At 35.2% G+C, this 16,974-nt stretch overlaps 1 protein-coding gene across 1 annotated transcript in view; it reads left to right on the top strand.

Annotated features, from left to right (window-relative positions):
• The first annotated feature begins 354 nt into the window (after window positions 1-354).
• Window positions 355-16,974, top strand: part of LOC129949808 (E3 ubiquitin-protein ligase Ufd4) — a 144,178-nt gene continuing 127,558 nt past the window's right edge. The window contains exon 1 of the mRNA XM_056061457.1: window positions 355-669. The gene's annotated coding sequence lies outside the window, so the exon portion shown is untranslated. The remainder of the gene's footprint in view (window positions 670-16,974) is intronic.

Genomic DNA, 16,974 nt, shown 5'->3' with positions numbered 1-16,974 from the left:
TTCTAAAAGTATCTCACTAATGTAAGAAAAACATTGACATTGCAATTGAACCTCATAATCAAAAGGAAATTGAAATTAAATTCTAGAAAAAAGTCCAACAAAACGTATTTAACAGCAACATTTCGAAAAATTGCCCTGAAACACACTTTTTGAAATGATGTTAAACACCCCTTACACCCATGTAATCAAACCACAACTAAAATCTCCCAACCTACTTACCCGCCATCTACTTGCCAACATCTCGCACTTCCATCTCCTCTTTGAATTCATTTTCGCAAAAATTTCATATGGCGCTGACGCAGCTCGCACCATCAGACCAATCAAATCCCAGAGTTCACCTCAGTGTATTTTCTCTTGCTCCCAGAAGAAAGAAAAATTCATTCGTGTCGGTCAGTTTTGCGGAGCAGTGTGTGTACGTATTTTTATCTAATAAGTGAAATTACCAAATCAAAAAAATTTAAATTAAATAAAAACAAGCCCCTGATATCAATAAAATATACAATTCCAAATCGAAAATAGAAATACAAAATCGAATAAAGTGTAAAATTCCCCCTTTTCTAAACCCAGAAGTGCAAGTGTGACAATAAAATAAAAAATTAACCTACAAATTTTTGTCTTTAGGAATCGAAACTCCTACAGAGCGCATCAAAATGAATTTCTATAAATAAGGTAAAAAGAAATGAAAAATGAAAAATAAAAGAAAACCAGAAAAGAAAATGTCTACATCTCTTCTGTTTCTGAAACTAAATTATTGCTGGTTTTTCCAATTACATTTTTTTTACAATTTATTTGCCTTATTGTAGTTGATGAACTTTTCCTCGAAAATGAAAACGTCGTGTAAATTTTTAATTTTTCAAATTTGAATCTTAAAGAAAGAAAAATGGGATAAACACGTTTTCAATTGTGATGGTTCTGGAATATTACAGTTGTTGTTTAATTTTTGTGTTGGTTTTTCTTTTTGTTCGCCTTCATCTGAGTCTCTGAAGAACTAAACGACGACGGAGCGCTGCGAACCTTGTTCAGCTTCAGGCTTCAGCTCTGAGCAGAGCTCAGCCAGCTTCAGGGTTCAGCTTCAGGTTATGAAATCTATTTTACTCAAAAAATACTCAATTCTCTGCTCATAGTGTCTTCTCTTTCGTCTCGTGTGGTTTTCGTTGTTAAAAATGTTCGCGAAAAATCTATGACGATGAAGAAAATTTGTTGTTTTATTGTTTGCGTTTGGTTTCGTTCATCAAACTCTTCTTCTACTTCCTTGAATTTATTTTAAAATAAATTGAAAAGTAATTGGCTCCCATCGAGGGGGGTGGTGATGATGGCGGAATGGAAATGGAATTGTGGTGGCCTAGTTTTATTTTTTTTCTTGTGATGTTGTCTTTAGTTTTGGTGTCCTTTTCTTTACCCGTTGATTACGATTCACGACACGACTCCCGGTGCACTTAGTACTTCGTTTTACGTTGCCCCCCTGCCCCTTCCCTTCTCGTAGAGTGTGCGTGGTTGACTTCGACTTGTCTTGTCAGTGAATTCGCCTGAAAATTTTATTCAACATACAGTGAGTCAGTGATATTTTGTTGATTTCACAACAATTCCAATAAGATTCGTAAACATATTTTGTTTGTTTCTATGAATTCAACTTCTTGAGTTCTCAAGGAGGGAAATGATCCCTTTCTTCAAATGTTGCTCATCGATTTTGAAAAAAAATATTGAAAGTTTGTGAAATAATTGGAACTCTCCCAAAGTTTTTAAACTGGAATAGAATTCGTGTTGGAAAGATTCAAAGGGAAAACTATTATGACGACAAAGAGTTCTCATTTTTGTTTTATGATTGAGATGAGATTGACCTTGTCTGGGCTGGGAGGCAAAACTAGATACAATTTTTGGCCAAAACTATTTAAACACATACATACATGAACAACATACACAAATACTTACCTAGGCACATGGATTTATAATACAAACCAGAACAATAACAACAACATGAAAAAAAGGTTTTTGTGTACATAAATTTATACTTTGCGCACATTGTTTTTTTTTTTTTCATGATTCGACCTTGAGAATATTAACTAGTCAATACTTTAAATAAGTTTCATAGAAAAATAAATTTTCAACTAGTAGTTCCTAGTTGTAGGTAATTTCAAAGGCGCGACATTTTAAGTAGGTTTGATGTTAATGAACTTCAATAGGTAAGGTACCTGTACCTATCTAGCTTCTTATCAGAGACTTTTGGTTGGAATGTGATTTTGTGAATTTGTGGTTTGGTTTTTATCATAAATTACGTCCGGACGTGATTTATTTTTCAATTTTTCTTTAAGCTTGTTTGTTTGTTAGCTCATAAAATAACTATCATTTACTGATATTCGAGAACTATCTTAAATTGATAAAGTTGTCTTTCTGAAATTTGTGTTATTTTAACTTCAATGTCTATATTTTCTTTCTGGGAAATTGCTTCATTTTTTAATAGAGTGTTGTTCGAAAAGAAGTTTGGGGAGAAATTTACCATTTGTGCTTGTACAGGACTTTTGCTAAAGTTTATTTATTTGTTATTGCACAGTAAGATACAATATCTTTTAAGGTAGTACAAGCTTCAGTTCTTATTAAGTTTCCTTTTGTGCTCGGAATAAGCAGCGACTTACCAAGTATCATTCTTTATTTTATTGGAGTGATTATTTGGGCGGTCCATAACATACGTAACCTTCCGTACACTCTACCTATGATAAGTTGTATATGATTTGTCCAAGTGAGTGTCTTATTAAATACTACTCCAAGATTCTTGGCTGAGTCAACAAACTGAATAGAGTTATCATTGAGTAATATTGGAGAAAAGCAAGATGTGTCTATAGGGTCTTTTGAAATGACTAAGTATTTTGACTTAGTACGATTTAAACAAAGTCCGTTTGATCGAGACCAGAGCAATATCTTATTAAACAACATTTATTTATTTATTTATTTCATCTGTCGACTAACATCTATCAGACTAACATTAACAATAAATATTATAATAATGATAAAATAAAATATATAATGTAATAATATGTACAACTTAAATTAAAACTTTGTTTCCAAGATGCAAAGTACCAATATATATAACTTAAAGAACATTGTGTTTAAAAATTGATCTCACTTGACTAAAGTCGATCACATTGGAAATGGAGTTGAACGTAGTACAAGATTTGACTATAGTATCATTACGGGTATAGTTTGTTCTATGATACTCAATATAAAAAAATCTCTAGATCTTATAGATCTTTCAGGTGCATAAATATTAAAAAGAGAAAGAATAGGAAGACATACAATATGGTTCATAAGAACATCTCTAGCAAACATTATTAACAAATATTTTCTTCTAGATTGAAGATTCATTAGTCCGAGAAGATTACATCTGTCTTAATAAGAAGGAGCAAAATCCCAATCCAGCTTTTCGATAGCATAACGTGTAAATCTTTTCTGAATATTTTCAATTCTATTAATATGACAAACATAATATGGATCCCATATAACAGAACAATACTCCAAAACAGATCTAACTAACGATGTATGCATAGATTTCAAAGCGTGAAGATCGGAAAAACCTTGAGAGTTTCTTCTTAGGAATCCTAACATGGCTTTGGCTTTCGAGATTAAATAATCATAATGCGGTACAAAGCTAAGTTTCTGATCAAAAATTACGCCTAATTCCATTTTAAAATTGACTCTAACTAGATCTGAGTTTGAGATAGAATATTTAAATAAAAAAGGATGACGAAGCATGAAAAAGGAGAGAACATTACATTTAGAAATATTAAAGTGCAATCTATTAATAGCACACCAATTAACAACATTATTAAAATCCTCTTGAAGAAGACCACAGTCATCTATACTATTTAAAGACTTAAAAATCTTGAGGTCATCAGCATAAAGCAGACACTTTGAATTCATAATATACAAAGGCAAATCATTTATGAAAAGCAGAAAAAGTATAGGTCCTAAACGACTTCCCTGAGGAACTCCAGATCTGTTAAAGGTAACCGTTGACATTTTGTTACCAATACGTACAAATTGCCTTCGTCCAGTCAAATAACTGGACAACCATATGAGCAAAGAAGAGTGAAACCCCATTAACTGTAATTTTCTTCTAAGTATTTGATGTTGAACCCTGTCAAAGGCCTATGCAAAGTCAGTAAATATAACAACCATCCTCTAATTCAGTTCTTAAGAAATTAGAAAATAAAGTAGTGGTAGATCGACCGGTAAAAAACCCATGTTGGGGTTCGCAAATGTAGTTCTTCACTTCATTATAAATTCTTCGTTTTACAATTGCCTCGAAAATTTTCGGGATCAATTTGCCTTGAACCTGATTTGAATATTGGGGTTATTAAGGATACTTTTCATGAATCCAGAAATTCCCCACTTTGTAAAGATAAGTTGAAGATTGAAGTAAGTGCTATTGCCATAAACTCTGAACAATTTTTGAAAAATATCGGTGGAATATTTTCAGGACTACAAGCAAGGTTTGAGTCCAAACTCAACAATTCAGTCCTTACTTCATCCACAGTTAGAATCACATAACCAAGACTTGTTATATTATTTCCCCTATAAATATTACCAGTAAGGCTTGAAGCGTCTAAGTCTTCTACAAAATTTGACTGAAAGAAAGAACTGAACATATCACAAATATAATCCTCACTTTTCGATACAGCTCCTTCATAAAACATATTTTTTGGATAACCTATCGTTTTTCTTTTACTATTAAGGAACAACCAGAATGCTTTGGGATTGGATCTTATATTTGACTCAACAGAGAAAAGATACTGTTTATATAGGAATTTTTTTAGGAATTCATATTCTTTTTTTGTTAGCAAATATTCCGAACAAATAGATGGATTGGATTTATTCTTCTTATACTTTTTAATCATAGCATTCTTTAAGTTAAGTAGGCGTCTATTGAACCAAATCGGTCTATTGTTTCTCCTAGTCTTTTTTATCGGCACATAGTTGAAAAATGCAGTGTTAAGAGTATTAAGATCTTCGTTTATCTCGCAAATGCCATTTTCAAACTACCCCAGTACTGTACTGTACTTACTCTTAAGCTGTACATCATCCCATACATATGTATGAATGATTTAAAGCTTAGAGACGGGAGCTCATTAACATACATAGTAAATGGACCCAAAATAGACCCTTGAGGAACACCTCGTGTTAGCGGAAGAAAACTTGTAGTTTGGTTGTTAGCAACTACTGCTTGGTGTCTAGAACTAAGATATGAGAAAATGAGTCTCACTGATGATGCCGTAGATTGAAACTAATCCCTTAATTTGATGCATAAATTACGGTGGTTAACAGTGTCAAAAGCTTTGGAAAAATCCAAAAGAGTTAGAAAACACACGAAATTGTTATCTGCACTTACTCTTATTTATTCCACCAAATTTATAAGGGCAGTAATGCAAATGTGTTTGGGACGGAAACCGGATTGATTGGGACATAGCATGTCGTTACGTTTAAGATGTTGCCGTATTTGTGTGTTCATATTTTTTTTTCAAAAACTTTGGATAAATATGGCAATATGGCTATTGGCCGATACTCATTTCGGGTTTTTGAAATAGTAACAATTTTAACACGTTTCCAGGTAGGAAAAACTCCAGTCATGAGAATAGTGTTGAAAAGGTGTGTATCTCAATGTAGTCGGTAGAGTTGCCTTCACAAACACGGGATGCATTTCGTCAAATACTATTGAGTTTGATTTAATAGATAAACAAGTTTTTAGAACAACTTCATCATCAATTGCTGAGAAGCGTCGCTCTATGGGGGTTTTATGTGTATGAGCTACTGCAAGTCTATTTGCTATTGCGATTCGAAACTCTTTCAATGTCAATGACATATCATTCTCAATTGATCTTTCTTTCAAAAAAAATAAATGAGTGCCCAACAGAAACATCAAGTAATTGCCCATGTTTTTTTTGTATATTGCTATCATTTCTGTACCTTTGATGGATACCGAAGTACTAACTTTTTGCTTACGCATGGTGGTTGTATTTTTTGAAAGGTCCAAAAAGTGTCCTAAGATATGGACAGCTTTCGTATGCTTCCACTTCACGAAAGCCATTCCTTCTCTGTTGACCCGCCAGTAGGAATTTCCTTTTGACAAACACTTATCACTAAGAAAGTTAGTTGGCAGATTTTTCTTTTGGCTCGTACAGTTCCACAAGAATAATAGGTTTGGTTTTTCAAATCTTTTTGAAACTGGACGGAATTGAAAAAGTTGTCAAAAAAACACATAATGCCCTTTTCCTATTAATTTTTGAGTCAGGTCTTTGACAACACGAGCAACGAGATTAAGCTCGCAAAATCTGACGATTTTCCGGTGTAGATTTGAAATTCTCACCTTATATTCGCGCTTTATAGGCTTCACTGGCATATACTGACGCAAACTGCTAAGTCCCTTGAACTTAATCATAGATTCATCGATTCCTTGATTCCTTTTGCATAAAGCATGAAAAATAAGTCCGCGACAGTATTTCGATTATTGGCCACATTTTGAAAAACTTGTCGATGTTTGTACTTCCTCTGCTGGCTTGTTTGGTATTGTCATTCAGGTGAATGCTTCCCAGAAGCCATAGAAATCTGTTCCTGCTCATTATCGAACTCAAATACTGATACGCAATTCTGGCTGAGCTGACCAGTAGTCTCTGCAGCTTGGCAGTATTTTTTATACCCATGAACAGATTTATTGCCAAAAAAGTTTTGATCGCTTCACCATCCGTCGGAGTAAAAGATGAGACGCCTCCACCAGCTTTTTGTTCTACTAACAAGTTAGTTTGAAAAAGAAGCAAATCAATGAGCTCTTCTGGAAAGATTTGTACGAAAATCTGAACAGGTGTGCCCAGATCACGCGGAATATTCGGTCTCGAGCAGTCGAGCATATCTGCCTAGACAAGATCCTTCGTATAACCCCACACAAAATAGTTCTGAGGTGTTAAACCACACGATATCACTTCTTCTAAAAATAACACTGTCAGGAAACTTTTTTGTACAAAATGCTGTTATTTCGCTGCTTAATTGAAAATGACCGTCTTCTTAACCAATAACTTAAAATTCTACCTATAAAATATCTTCATAGCTAGGTATACCAATAAAGATGATAACTTTAAACTGACAGCTGTCCAAATAGTGAGTTTTTCAAAGTGAAACCTCTTATTGGAAAAGTAAAAATTAAAGCACTCTCAGTTGACGAGTACATCAAGAATCATATCAAGACTTCTTTTAGGGTCAAGGCATCAGTATTAAGTGGATATTCGAATTGTAGGCTGACCGATATAATCCATTACGTCTACGAAACTTAAGAAACTGAAAAATTATAATGATTCATTCATATGGGACAGGAATGTTTTGAATTATGGTTACGTCGCTTGAACACCATCAACAAATTTCTTGTTCCACTCTTTTTACCTTTATTTAACGGATTATGCTCTAAAGAAATAACCTCCTTCTCTTTCTTTTAATAAATTCAACCATCCTACTCGCGTCTTCAGGAATGCTTATCACTTATCAGTATACCGTCGAGCCCAACTTCGATCGTACTGTCAAGTACAGATATTCGTTCTTTAGCCGTACTAGGCGAATGTGGAATGTCTTTCCCAGTCATTGCGATATTCAGTTATTCAAAACTAATATGCACCGACAATTCTTAGAAACCTTCCTCCTCACATTGTGTCTTGATATAATAAGGGAAACATATCCTCTCTAGTTTGGGACTGCTATATAATGTCGCGTTAAAAAATTAGATGGCGGTTAACTAGTGACTTGGATACTACTTATGTCACATTAGACAATGAATCATTTATAAAAGTCGAATTTGATTATCTCAAGCTTATAAATTTGTTTGACAAATGATCTCAGCAGATTTCACATTTGATTCTTCCACCAACATTTTCTTTTTGGTATATTTCTTGAGTCTTAGGTGAATGCCTTGACTATCCTTAAACCCATTGAACATTAGATCTCTTTCTCACCTAGCCAAGGGGTGTAATAAATAGCTCTTTGACAAAAAAAAAGAATTTCAAAACTTCATTAAATGTATTGTATGTATCCTTTGTACCTTGTTCCTGCTTCTATTGGAAATTCATTTATCTTACCATCTGTTGTAAATTTTGATTTTTAACTTAAAATCCATGTGCTTAATTGTGCAAGTTTATTAATCGTCTTATCCTTAAATGAAGACTTTTAGTATAATAAACATCTTTTAATATACACAACACTTAGGTATACTTATTCAAAAAAGAGAAAACTTTCTTAAACTGTTGTTATGCTTCATTAATTGTTTTCTCTTTTATATTTTCTATAGAAACCAACAAAATTCAATATGTCGAATCGTTAATTTAAAACCAAAACCACCGCACCAGTGAGAAAGAAAATCTTTTTTGCCACATTAATTAATGCAGTGCTAGTCAATAATGCCTTTGTAATTTATATTAAAACCATTTTCTTCGAAATGACCAACCTACTCCTCACTTCTTCCTTCCATTCTTCTTTGAGAAATAGAAAAGTAAAAACAACACAGAAACCACACTAGAAACACTCCCTTTGAAATTGATCGATAAGATTTCCGGAAGTACTATAATATTATATATCCATTTGCTTAAGTATCCTGTTGTTGTTGTTGGTTCCTTTTCCAATCTATCCTATTTTAGTAAATAAATTTTCAAAGAAAGAAAAAAGAAAGTCATTATTATTCCAAAGGAACAGAAAAAAAAGAAGTTTTTGTAATCAAGAAAATCAAATTCTTGGAAAGAGAACTTTTTTTTGTTGTAAGATATAAAGTAGGAACTTATTTTTAATAAATAATTATTACTACAGGGTTTCTTAGAAATACAAAATCAAATCGACTAATAATTGAAAAATACAAAAAAATTTCAATATCCTGTTGAGTGCCTTAACTCACTGTATCACATTAAAACTGCTTAACTAACCTGCTTAAAAAATATTTGTGGAATCTTGTCCATTCCACAGTAAGCTTAAAACAAATACTTACTTTCTTAGGACATCAGACCTGTTAAGTCCGTTTGGAATCTATTAATCCTGCTTGTTCGGCATCGAGTGTGGCCTCAAGGTGTTCTCTGTCAGTATAACTTTTGCCACTCTTTTGGCAACGGCTGGTAGAACACAAATTCCCCTCCAGTTTTCGCACTTTGTTAGATATCCTTTTTTTGGGAGCTTGACGATAATTCCCTTCTTTCACTCATCGAGGAAGCTTTCGGTGGTCCAGGCTTCTTTTATGAGCGGATGAAGCAGTTCGCTTGATGACGTTGGCGCTGCTTGTAAAAGCTCTGTGGGAATTCCATCAAGTCCTACCGCTTTGTTGTTCTTAAGTGTTTTTATTGCGTCAACGATTTTATCTTTACTGCGAGGTGCGGTGCAGATTGGAGATTAGTTTGTTCAGGTGCTTCGGAATGCATTGGCGTTGTTTGCAAACACTCGGTTTAAAAAGAGGTAAAGTGTTATTTCCACCTTCTGACTTGCTCATCCACCGAACTTATCGCAGTACCGTCTACTTCTTTCACCAGGTGTTGCTTTGAGCTGTGTTTACCGGTCAGCTCTTTGGTTATTCTGTTAACGTTCCTCCTGTCGCACCTGTTTGCAGCATCTTCTGCTTCTTGCGTTGATGTAGTGACGCTTGTCACGGCGCACACTGTGGTGAACCTCTCTCTTTTTCATGTGGTACGAAGACTCTAGCTCATTTCGTTGATCCTTGCCCAAGATTCTTCTGAAAGCCAAGTGTTGGTGCTTCCTTCTTTCGGACCGACTATTCTGTCAGCACCTGAAATGAAAGCATTTTTCACACAGTTCGGTGTCGTCATGTACTGTGGTGCTGATTGTTCTCATTTCGTGAGACAGGTGGTCCCTGAATTGTTGACGGGTTGTGGGATCCTTTAGTCAGGCGATGTCGAATTTGGGGGCTCGTCTTATTCCATTGGATCTTCGAACTTAAGCTGTACGCAATAGTTGGGTAGCTATCATTAAGTGGTGTCCACGGGCAGGTCCCATGTCAGCGCCTCTTCTGTTTCGGACATTCAAGAAAGAAAGACGCTTGCACCCAGCTAATTTTATGACGCAGTTTGTGTTCAAACATAGTGCCACCAATTACTAGGCCATGTGTGTTGCAGAAGTCAATGAACCTCTCACCAGTATCATTGCAATTGCCGACACCATGAACACCCATCACATGCCTTAGCTCGTTGTTGTTACTGCCAATCTTAGCATTGTGGTCTCCCATAACCAAAATAATACCAAGGCGAGGAGTGTTGTTGCAGGCGGCTCCTAGTTGACTGTAAAAGCATTCTCTCTTCTCATCAGATACGAGCTCCGTCGGGCTGTAACACTGTATAATGGTGACGGGCCGTACTCTACTCTGAATCCTTTGATAAGCCTTTCCCCAAAGGGCTCCCACGAAATGAGGGTTCTGATTGACATCTTTGTAACTTCGCTTAACCCTAAGATACCTATCCTGTACCGCATAAATTCTCTCTTTAATTGGAGAAATCTGGCATTGTGCGGACCTTCACTTCCTAAGTAACACAAATAAGCTTGAATCATTAATTGTTAACTTTTAATTCCAGAATCTTAACTTAACATTTTAAAATAAAAACTTGTATGGTAGAGACTGAATCCCAAAAATCATCCAATCCCACTAAAAACTAAACATGAAACACCCTTTATTAATTCTCAGCATAAAAGCCAGTAAATAGCAAATAATTGTTATTATTTGTATACTCTTCTAACAACAACAATAATACAAATATAAGTTGAAAGTTGACGCTTATCTTATCGAAGCTCAATCAGGCTGTTACTACCACATCAATTATTGAAACACATAAAGTACTTAAATTTTGTATGATTGCAATTTTTTTTTCGTTTGTATCATTTTATTTGTTTTCGGTTTTTTGTTTGATATAGTTTATTAATCAATTAGGTACCTTATCTTTTTGGGCCACATATTAAATTGAGTATTTCAATACAAAATAAATTTGTGTATGGTGTCATATATTTCCAAGATTACCACCCTTTAAAAATCTTTCTTAATTATAATATGCTTGTTTTTTTTTATACCAAATTTGTATCCAATCTTCGAGGAACTTTGTCCCTAAGCTCTTTTAGGAATTCTGTTTTATCACCTTAATGGTGCCTTCATTTTATAATTTTTCTTTAATGTTGGAAACAAGAAAAAGATCCGGTAAATACGGTTGCTGAGGCATAATTACGTTGTTATTTTTGATCATAAAATTACGAACAAGCAATTTCAAAAAATGTCAAGATCATCCAACAGCTTCGTGTCCAACTTCGCTGCTTTAAACCAAAAATATCTAAAATATCAATATGACGACTTCTTCGGCAAGTTTTCTATAAACAAACTTCTTCACTATTCTTCTGTGTGTTTTTTATTGGTTGTTGACTTGCTCATCAATCCCGGGCGCGAGTCATGTACATCTTTTTGACCTTCTGTGAAGAGCTTGTATTACTTGTAGGTACTTTTTTGAGTTTAAGATTTAATTAAAAATAAAATAAGGATATTCTTTGATATTTGAAATTTCACCACTACTTCTCCTACGATTACAAAAATTGCAAAAAATATTCCGGCTTTCACGAAGAAATTGTTAAAAAGTATGAGTAAAAAAGGTTTCGAACTAAGATCTCTATAAAAGTTCATCGATATTTATTAACACAGTTACAGAAAAGGAGAAGCTGTACTTTTTTAAGATTTATTTTGTACTGAGAAAATAAAACGTTAAATAAAATATAAATCTTTTTACGCATATGAACACTTATCTATAAAGGTGGGTTTTCATTTGAGAGTAAACGTGCTGCTAATCGCTCTTAAGCTGCTCTCGATAGCGATCTCGCAAGTGGACTTAGTCTGGAGAGTAGCTCGCGGAGAGTTAACGAATTACTCTCGACATTCGATCTTTTTGAAAGTCACTCACAAGTGGACACATGTGTTTACCAATATCCGAGATAAGCTGGCGAAATACCAACACAGTTCGTATTTTGTGGGTAGCTCTCGAGGGTAAACATGGCAAAGCAGTGGACATTGGAGTAAACCAATCAACTTATTGAAAACTATGAAATAATTTTTTTTCTTTTTTGCCTTCAAAAAACTTGTCTTTCAAACTGTTGAAAATTGCTGAACAGACGTCTCTCACAATTCTTCCTATTGTACATACTGGAATCCGACAAAGGTACTGAAGGCTGCGGTATGAATCACTTGCACATATCATACAATTAACTTTTAGGTTTTTCTTCGAAAATGACTTGCTATTCAAATGCTTACCGGAATAAAAATCCAAATGTTACCAGTATACGCTCGCGTACTGGCATTGGGTATCTTTTTTTTTAAATTATGGGTCCAACGTTTTGTTACAAATATTTCATGTCACTAACTGACAAACGGCAAACATTTCGAAACTGTTTAGGATCTTTCATTTGAAGCTCTCTTGAAATAGTATGCTTTGCTCGCATCGAATTGGTTACGACGATCTACCAACGGTCTTACCCAACATTTTTGTTTAAATGCTTTTTTCTTTTTTGAGAACAGTGCCGATAAGAAAACTGTCAATATTCTAGAAGAGATCTCGCGATATCAAAATTTCTAAAATTTGGCTCTCAAATGGACTGTCTCCCGAGAGTTAACTAGCAGAAGTACTCTCGAATGTAATTAGAACAACTTTCGAAAATTCCATTTTGACTTTTTGGAACCAATTCTTTCCACTTTGGAAAACCACTGGAAGAGTCATTTAAGTTAAGGTACTTGCAGTTTGTAAAGCATCAAACCGTCTTTCAATATTGACATCTTCATTATCAAATCTCCTTGCTTTTCACAAAGTCAAAACTGGTAAATAATTGCCTCAATAAGTTGTATTTACTCAGCAAAACCAGTTGAGCTGAGAACACAGGACTAATTCCCCAAAAATGAATCACTAATTGTTGTTAACTTGATTTTCAGTCTAATGAGACCATTTTTCAATGTATTTTCTTTGAATATAATTCTCAGCAAAGCTTTTTCGAGAATTCTATGGCCGAATATTTTTTTTAGAAAAAAACAGTCGCTTCTTGCTGGTATTTCAACAGACCACAACGCAAAAGGAATTCGCATAAACAGAATTCGTATTTTCTTTTCTTTTTGGATTTTTGCAAATTTTTCACCGCTCGACCGACCCGAATCCAATATCGTCGAAGATCGACTTAAATTATTTTAAATTCAACGAAATCAAAATTGCACACCACCGATGTGCCGCGAGAGTTATTGTGACACTTACGAGAAACTTATTAATTGTTAAACAAAATTGGTAAAACACAACCAGGAAAAAAATTCACTCCAAAAGGATTTTTGACAAAAAAAAAAATCAAACGGTAAACATTTCATGTAGTACCGGAAAAACAGACTTTTGACGCGAAGGTGAAAAGGACGGATTAGAAACAAAGGAAGTACACAAAAAAGCAACATTCTCAGAAACAAAGAAAACACTATACTTAGCTTTTCGACTTTCACGACGGCTATCGTAGTGAACCCAATTTTTCTCCACAGCAGAACAAAATCTTCAACTTACTAAAAACTATCGTACAAAAAAAATACGTATCGTATGTAGGCCTTTTAAAAAAATCCTTCACACAATTTTTCGTTTCTTTTACAGGGTGACCACACAAAGATGCCCATATTTCTTTTTGAAATAACTCCAGAACCAAAGCACGTGCAACAACGAAACAAATTTTATTCAAAAATACAGATTAGACAAATTATTTTTGAAATATTACATCCATTAAATGAAGCCCGTTTTGGCTTACACAATCGTTTAATCTTTTGACACAATTTTCGAAGACATTTCTTAACATTTCCGACGTAATCTCAGAAATATCTTGTCGAATGCGCCCTTTTAAATCCTCCAAATCACGTACACGAGTCGTGTAGACACGCCCTTTCAAAAATCCACAGAGGAAAAAAATCCGGAACGTCATATCGGGAGAACGAGGAGGCCAAGCGAAATCTGTCGATCGAGAGAGTAAACGAGTACCGAACGCTTTTTTCAACAGAACGAGCGTTTCGCAGGCAGTATGACACGTCGCACCATCCTGTTGAAATATTTTTCGACTCAAACGAAGCCTACGTCGAAGTTCGGGGAGGAGGGAGTTGCTTAACATGTTTCTGTACCGCTCTCCGCTTACCGTTCCATCAAAAAAGTAGGGACCGACAATGCCCCACTCCGCTACCGCGCACCAAACCGTCACACGCTGGCTCTCTAACGGCTTTTCGTGTATCCAGACTGGGTTATCTTCTGCCCAATACCTGAAGTTTTGCTTGTTTACGGCGCCGGAGAGCTCGAAACGAGCTTCATCGCTCATTAAAAGATTACCCAAAATGATCTCACCATCTGCCAATTTTGAAGCATTGTCTGAGCGAAGAGTTAACGTTGTCTGTAATCGGTATCTCAATTCATGGGTTATCATGAGTTTCTACGGGTGAAAATTCAAATCTTTGACCAAAATTTTACGCACAGATTCCCTTTTTAGGCTCAAAGAAGACGCGTGTAGTCGCGCTGAACGCCACGGACTAACCTGAATCTCATCACGGACTCTCTCATTGTTTTCAGCCGTACGGACCGTTCTAGGCGGGCCCGTACGCTTTTTATCGATTACCTTGGCGGATTCACGAAAATGTTGAACCCATCTGTTGACAGTTTTCCATGAAGGCACGCGTTTATAACGAGGAACTTTGAACTGACGCCGGAATGCACGTCGTACTTTAACATACGAATTTTCACGAAAATATAACTCAATGCAAAATGCTCGTTCTTTATCGCTATAACTATCCATGACGACTGATAACAAATGAAAACAAATTTGTCTGACCTGTACTTCAACTGGATCGCGCATTCGACACCATAGCAGTGTTTCCACCGAAACGAGACAAAAAAGAACTATGGGCATCTTTGTGTGGTCACCCGTTAGCTTTGGGCACAATCCAAAAAGTGCCATCATTATGGCGAGCTTGACCCTCCGGCTACTTGCCCTCAGGCAATCCTCTCTGATCTTATGCGTGGTGAACGATCTGTCTCGGTCCCGCAACTTCCTCCATCCATAAGATTGGGGTGTGCGACCGAGATATCTTTCATCGCAAGCGATCTCTGTAAAAAGGTGATGTGATCACCCAGTAGCTCTGTGAATGAGTTCAGCTCTTCACCTTCGAACCCATTCCACACAAGACTTTCTCGAAAATCGTGTGGAACTCCTTGCATTACCGAGTACTTATGTCGTGTTGAACGAAGTCGGTAGCCAAGCCTATAATTAAAATGAAAGTTATTAAAATATTCTTGAAGTGATTTTGTATCGTTAATACTTTATCATGGGCACTCGGCCGTACTAAGTTAAAGTTGGCGTGACTTTCCTACGCGCATTGTTGGGCATGGGTATCGTCTTATTGCCTTTGGCGATATTATTAGGCCCATATGTGGGCCAACCGTCTCACAGTTCGTTGGTGGGGAATCTTTTCGCACACTTTGGTAAGCCCTGTTAAATTTGCTTTCCCAAAATGTTAGAAGAACAGGTCACTGATGGTCCAGGTTTCTACTAAACTCTTCCAGAATTTTGGGGCCGCAGTAAGAATTCGTTAAGAATGGTTAGCTAAAAGGGAGGAGGAACTTGTTGTGGTAAAATTGTCCGCTACAGGATATCCAAGAATAGTAAGAAAGTGGTAGGCAAACATGGGAAATTATTAAAATTCGTCCAAAACTCAGGATGGTTTACGGAAGCAACAATTTTTCAATGCTTGATAATTGATCTAAGGATCTGAGTGAGAAAATTCATTATAACCGAATTCAATTGTATTGTGACACCACCAATTTTAGATCAAATCTAAATCTAAAACGAATTATTCGATTAGGAATAATACTTCATTCAAATGTCAATTTTTTGGTATATCTTCATAAACACGTTATAATTCAAAATTTTAAATTCTGAAATCAAAAAATTGCCATTCTGACACCACAAATCAAAGAAATCATTAGTTTATTAAGCGTGCGGTCATGTAACCGCATAATTATTAAACAAAATTATTATTTAAATCTTTTGAAAACAATCAAATTTTAAGTTCCGTTTTTTTTTTCAAGTCTCATGACCGTCAGATTATTCTTTGCATTGAAATTTTAAAAAGGAAGAACAATTTAAAATAAATATAAAAAATAGGTACATGATCTTTTTTTTAATAGAAAACATGCGTATTCGAAAATTTGCAATTCAAATTGATTTCCCTCGCTGTCACTGTCCTGTATGCAATAAATTATTATTCTTTTCTACAATATTTTTACTTCTGAGTATACGTCCTTTATGCGCCCTTAACCTTTTCCTCTTACTCTCTTTCGTCCTCTAATATCTACATACATACAAATATATATAAAATACATATCTTCTTCTCTTTTTCAGTGAATATCCCAATTTTATTGATTTTACCAAAGTTACTGTGCGGTACTTATAACTAAATTTATTCCTAAAGAGCCTTCGCCCGTTTGCCATCGTAGTCGTTGGTTGTCGTCTCGTAACAAAAATGAACTCGACCTTGAAACAAAAAATAAATAAATATATTTATGTATATAAAGTACATAGAGGGTGCATATGCAGCAGTAGATAGAAACAACCACCTTATTTTCTCATAAAGAAAGGTACATACTTTTGTACTACGGAGAAAACAAACCAAGACTATATAGGAACGAAAAAAAGGAAGAACAAGAAGAAGAAGGGGCAATTATCGTAGATATAAACTTATATTATATTCAACAACGAAAACCCCCCTTCTTCCTGTACCCCCTCTAGAGTTTTTGTTCTTCAAAGAAATTGAATCTAAAAAGTCCATTGCCGCCATTGAATGAAACGCAACTCGCGACAGCTAAAGCTAAGCAATTGTCGATAAAAATATACAAAGGCACTAAAAAGAACCAATGATTCGAGGCCTTTGCTGGTAGA

This window comes from Eupeodes corollae, chromosome 3 (genome assembly GCF_945859685.1).
Source record: "Eupeodes corollae chromosome 3, idEupCoro1.1, whole genome shotgun sequence".
In the NCBI taxonomy this organism is placed as follows: Eukaryota; Metazoa; Arthropoda; class Insecta; order Diptera; family Syrphidae; genus Eupeodes; species Eupeodes corollae.
The sequence above is the reverse complement of the archived record's forward strand: the minus strand, read 5'-3'. Positions and strand labels throughout refer to the sequence as shown.